The following is a 6,348-nucleotide window of genomic DNA, read 5'->3' on the forward strand; positions in this document are numbered from 1 at the left end:
TACCTATGTGCTGGGTTCCAAGGCCTGAATGATACTTCCATCATGGAGTCAGTTGTGTTAAGGACTGGGGGCCTATTAAGGTTGGGACCTGTTACATGTGTGAGTGTGTGCTTGTATACGAGAGCGTAGAGGCCAAAGGAAGGTTTGGGGTGCCCTGCCTTGCCACTCTCAGGCTTGTTTCTTTGAGATAGGGACTGTCAGTGAACATGGAGCATGAACACAAACAGTCCCAGCCATCCTTCTGTCTCCTTTCTTCTCCATGCTTCGGTTAGAGGTGAGTGCTTCACTTTTCTCTGTGGATGGTGGTGATTCACGTTCATGCTATACAGACAGTGAGACATGTGTTACCCACTGAGCCATGTCCCCAGCCCAGAGATGACACGATTGGAGAGAAAGCAGGTGACATTTAATTTACTTTGTTGCCTTTGTTAGTTTGTTTTTGAGACATGATCTCTATAAATAGTCTTGGCTGTTCTGAAACTCACTGTGTAGGCCAAGCTGACTGCAAATTCATAAGAGTTTGAGGATTAAAGCCTGGAGTTCCACCGTGTCCTGCTACTTGTTGCTTCTTGAAGCCTGTAATCTATATAGGCTTGTGGTCCCTCCCTCCCTCCCTCCCTCCCTCCCTCCCTCCCTCCCTCCCTCCCTCCCTCCCTCTATCTCTCCCTTCCTCCCTTCCTGCTTCCCTCCCTCCCTCATTCCCTCACTTCTTCCTTCTCTCTCCTCCTCCCTTTCCTAGTTTCCTTTTGAGAGACACAAGATGAGGACAGCACATATTTATAAAACTGAAGTGAGCTTGTTTTGTTAGTGTTTGAGCCAGAAGTAAAATGATTGTCCATTGCGGGCTCATATTTTATCTCATTAATCTAATAAAAATATCAAATTCTCAGAAGTGTTGTAAAAAGACTTTCTACTGAGTGTTTTTTTGTTTGCTTTTCAGTTTTTTTTTTTTTTTTTCCCTTGTGTGTTCTGATGCTCTGCTATAGCCGGAAAGAGATGTCATGGCAACACTTCATACGGATGTTACATCTGGCTATGTATCTGTGTGACCACTAGAGGGCATCCTCTCTCTAGCAATTGAGACAATTGTAGGACTTGTTTCTTAGACTTCCTGATTTTGATGAAGGAAACTCCAGAAAGACATGCAGATCATCTGAGGTCTTTTTGTTTGTTTATTGGTTTGTTTGTGAGTGTGAGTGAGTGTGCGTGTGTGTGTGTGTGTGTGTGTGTGTGTTAAGACAGAATCTCTCTACATATCCCTGGCTATCCTGGAACTCACTATGTAGACTAGGCTGGCCTTGAACTCACACTGACTAGCCTGCTTCTAACCCTGAGTGTGCTACCACCACTAGGCTTGTTTTGTTTTGTTTTTAGAGACAGAGTTTCTTTTTGCAGCCCTGGCTGTCCTGGAACTCAATCCGTAGACCAGGCTGGCCTTGATCTACCTGCCTCTGCCTCCCCAGTGCTGGGCTTATAGGTGTGCACCACCACTCTTGGCTGCCTGGGGCCATTTACCCCAGAGTTGGAGGCTTAAGCCGAGCCAGAGTTTGCTGAAATTGTAGAAGTAACAGATTGTTAGTCAGATTGAAAGTAAGGACCAGAATGACAGTTTTCAGATTTTATTTCTTATGTAAACATTTGATGGCAGATATGCTTATTAATGACCTTCTCTGGCTTGTCTTCTACATGTCACAGGTCATGTGTAATAGATCGCTAGTGGTCAGTAAAGACTTGTGGCCAGGATCATGGATCTGGGATGAGCTATTGCCTTTACATAAAATTTTCTCTGTCACTGGCTTCCAGACAAATTATTCAAGTTTGTCTCAGCTTCCTTGTAGGCAAGATGAGGGCAAAAGTACATCATAGAGTTACTGTGACTGTAAAGTGACCTGCATAATCAAAGAATCTGTGATTAGTTTCTGTAGGTTTCTCCACCAACTGAAATAATTGACGTGCCTGGAAGAGGGCCTGGAATGTGGAAAGCTCCATGTAAGTGCGCACCACTGCTCCTAACCGTGCAGCCCACCCCTGCCCCCGTGCGTGTGCCTGGCTGGCTGGTCTCACCCAGGCTATCATAGCAGGCAATGGGTGGTAAGTGTTAGGGCATGGCACTGTCCCGTACCTGGGATAGGTACCCTCTGGGATGTGGAGCAGAGGCACCATTGGGTAAGTTAGAAACGGAGAGAGTAAGAGGTGCTGGGGAGGAGACGAGCATAGGACGAGCGTAGGGAGACTGAGGGAACCACGAGGCCCACACTCTTCATTCTGTGATCCCATGGAGCCTCTTCTGCAGCCTTTGTATTATAATGCCTTTCAGAGAATCAGAAACCCCAAACCAAGTGCAGCCCTGCTGCCTACTCTCTTGGATCATTAGACCCTTGGTTCGGGATTAGCTAAGTGCTCCATATCTTAGAGAGATAGGGATATCACAGAGTCTCCAAGGTGTTGTATGGTTATCTTCATTTCACAGATGAGGATAGCTAAGCACAGAGAAGTAAAATGCACCTTTACCCTTGTGCCCCTAAAGTGACAGTCTGCTGTGTGGCAATGGACTCTGCCTATCATCTGTACTTGACTTTAAAAAGGAAACACCCAGACTCATCTGCATGTGACAGCCATACTGATCAGTTATGTGCGGTTCTGTTTTGTCCTCAGTGGCCTTGCATTGTCTGCTCTTTCTGACCCAAGCAACTGTGATGGTTTGATATGAAGTGTGCCCTGCAAAAAAAGGCTCCTGGGTTGAAGGCTTTGTCCCCAGCTGGTGGACCCATGAGGGCTGTGTTCTCAACAGCGGTTCGATCCACTGATGGGTTTATAATTTAGTTATGAATCGATAACAATAATTTGGGATGTATTCTCCATACCTTTAAAATGTTTTTTTGCTAACATATTAAATAATATAATAATGCATTTCATTGTGATAATTCCATACCTTGTGCATAATGTGTCTGTTCATATTCATCTCTGATACTTTTTCTCCCTCTCCTACCTCTGATGATACCTCTTCTCTGTGTGTGTGTGTGTGTGTCTGTGTGTCTGTGTGTATGTGTGTGTGTTTTAATAACCCAGTGAGTTTCTTTAGGGATGTTTACCAGTTTGTCTGTAGGAGCTTGGGTACCTTACTAGTGGCTACACTACTGGAAGAATATGAAGAATATGTCCCTCCCTCTCCCATGAACCATTAGCTGCATAAACCCTCGGGGAGAATGGTGATGGTTTGTATATACTCAGCCTAGGGGGTGGCAGGATTAGAAGGTGTGACCTTGTTGGAGTAGGTGTATCACTGTGGGTGTAGATTATAAGATTCTCATCCTAGCTTCCTGGAAGTCAGTATTCTGCTAGCAGCCTTCAGATGAAGATGTAGCACTCTCAGCTCCTCCTGCACCATGCCTGCCTGGATGCTGCCATGTTCCCGCCTTGATGATAGTGGACTGAATCTCTGAACCTGTAACTAGCCCCAATTAAATGTTGTTCTTTTAAGAGTTGCTTGGTCATGGTGTTTGTTTACAGCAGTAAAACTCTAACTAAGACAAAGGGATAAGGCCCCAGGAGTCTCTCCCCCGACCCCGTCCATGTCTATAGGCCCAGTCTTCTACAGGTGGTCCCAGTTGCTCTGATTAAGTGCAGAAGGCAGTGTCACCCCACCTGCCACACCTACTTCTCTGGCCCCCAGATTCTCCCCCGCACCATTTTCTGAGATGTTCCCTGAACCTTCGAGGGACAATATGGATGTCCTATTTACAGCTGAACATTCTGCAGCCATCATTCTTAGCACTTTGGCCAGTCTCTGCAGTTACTGCTGCCTGCTGCAAGATTTTGATGATACCTTTTATAAAACAGTTTTTGTGTGCTTGTGTGTAACTGCCCTTGTAAATATTCTTAAAGAAAATTTATGCTAAAAAGTTTTACTTTAAAATGTATAATGTTTTGAACTCTTCTCTATGCTCACATATTTGTAAACTGGTTTATTTTGCTGTGCATATATGTACATGTTTCTCTGTGTATGCATGTGTGTATGTGGGTACATACGTAGGCATGTACACATGGAGGATGGAGGCTTATGTGGGAGTGTCTCCGTCAGTCACGCTCCACCTTACTTTTGAGACAAGGTCTCATTGTACTTGGAGCTGACTGACTGGGGTAGACTGGCTACCCAGCAAGTCCCAGGAATCCTCCTGCCTCTGCCTGCCCAGCTGGAATTCCAAGTGCTCACCATCACACCTGGCTTTTCAGATGGTGCCAGATCCCAGCTCAGGTCCTCGTGCTTCTGCAGCAAACACTTCCTCTGCTGGGCAACGCCATCAGCTCTATTTAGGTTTTTAGTGCTTAGATGATTCTTTTCAAAACAGGTCCTCAGTACATGGGTGTGCTGTCATTCATTTAACCACTGCTTGTGTTGACCGTGCCAGCCACCAGCTCTCTGTGGTGTTGAGGATTGACTCCAGGGTCTCACATAGGCTAGACAAACACTCTGCTACTGAGCTATGTCCCTAGACCCATTCCCTCATTTATTTTATTTATTTTATTTTATGTGCTTTGGTGTTTTGCCTGCATATCTATGTGAAGGTGTTGGATCCCTTGGAACTGAAGTTAGAGACAGTTGTGAGCTGCCATGTGGGTGCTGGGTATTGAACCTGAATCCTCTGGAAGAACAGCCAGTGCTCGCAACAGCTGAACCGTCTCTCCAACCCCCTCTACATTTTTGATTAAAAAAAAAATTACCAAATATTTTCTTTAAGTTCCACATATAGCTAAGTGAAAACACTTAAGGAATGTATTTTCTAAGATAAACTCGATACGTAGAAAGTAAAACAGTTTGGGGCTAGAAAGAGGGCTCAGTGCTTAAGAGCATTTGTTGGTCTTACCCACTCCAGGGCTCATTTCCCAACAGCCAACACGGCAGTTCACCATTTGGGACTCCAGTTCCGGGACACGTGACTCCTTCTTCTGGCATGCATGAGGTACATGTACATACATGCAGACAAACATATACATATATATGTATTTAAATAGGGTTCCATTTTTATTTATTTTGAGACAGGGTCTTATGTATACCAGGATAGCCCAAAACTAGGTAGTCAAGGCTAACACTGAGCTCCTGATCCTGTTGCCTCTGCCTTCTGCACAATGGGATTGCAGGAGTATACTAGGTCACTCAATATATGTACTGTTGGGATTGAACTCAGTCAGACCTTTGTACATGTTAGGGAGATGCTCTACCAACTGAGCTGTATCTCCAGACCCAATTTAAATTTGATAGACTTTTGTTATATTCTGTTACATACATATACTCATTTTAAATCCCGAGAGTGGCTGTTTCTTGGCAAAACATCAAAGATATTTAATCCATACACTTAGGACAAGATGATTAAGACTTGTGATGGAAGACTAGAAGCTGTGCCAGAGTGAGTGGGTGATTATATAGTTAAGGCAGAGAAGGAATAGGGCTGTTGTTACCACGAGGCTAAGCTGCTCCCGCTGGCTCCCTGACTCACACCAGCGTTTGCTCTACATGCCAGCAAACGTTTCCACCAATGGGCCTGGGTGCCCGCCACCGCTGCTCTTTGGGCCAGGCTACCGCTCTACCGTCACCACACTGTGAATCAGTCCCAAAGGCCGCTGCCAGTGAGTTGCCTTCAAGAAAAAGCATCATTAGTGAACTTCTGCTTTAAAGGGACTCCTTGAGCTCCCGCTGCTGCTGCTGTCCGGGCACTATGCAGATGAGCGTTAATCGCCTCGACCAATGAGCTTCATGCAGGAGTGGTCCCAGGAATTTCAGATAGAACTGGGTTGGTGAAAAGTACAGAGCGAAACTGGAACACACTCAGTACAAGAGGGGGAATACCTGGAGCATGGCCAGGAAACCTGAGATTGCTAGCAGGAGAAAATGACTCCAAGGGCGAGCTGTGCGGTGGAACCCAGTACGCTGCTGGCACACAAATGTATTCAGGAGGGTGAGTCTTCTATGTAGCCAGAGCCTGCAATCGCGTAGCACTCCGCCCTTGGTCTCTTAATACATGAGCAACACTGTAATTTGCTGGGAGTCGGGGAGGGTGGATGGAGAGAGCTCTGGCTGAGAAATCCTGAGAGAGTTTTCTGTCTTCTCAGTCCTCATCTTGAAGACCACACTTACTCTCTGAACTGCTGAGACTAGTAGACCCAGCTCATTCCTTTGGATACTGATCCCAGAGGAGGGAGAATTCACATCATCTCACTGAGGGAGACATTTAGAGTAAGAGCATTGTCTTAGTCAGGGCTTCTATTCCTGCGCAAACATCATTACCAAGAAGCAAGTTGGGAAGGAAAGGGTTTATTCAGCTTACACTTCCATATGGCTGTTCATCACCA

The sequence above is a fragment of the Arvicanthis niloticus genome, chromosome 9 (genome assembly GCF_011762505.2).
Source record: "Arvicanthis niloticus isolate mArvNil1 chromosome 9, mArvNil1.pat.X, whole genome shotgun sequence".
Taxonomy (NCBI): domain Eukaryota; kingdom Metazoa; phylum Chordata; class Mammalia; order Rodentia; family Muridae; genus Arvicanthis; species Arvicanthis niloticus.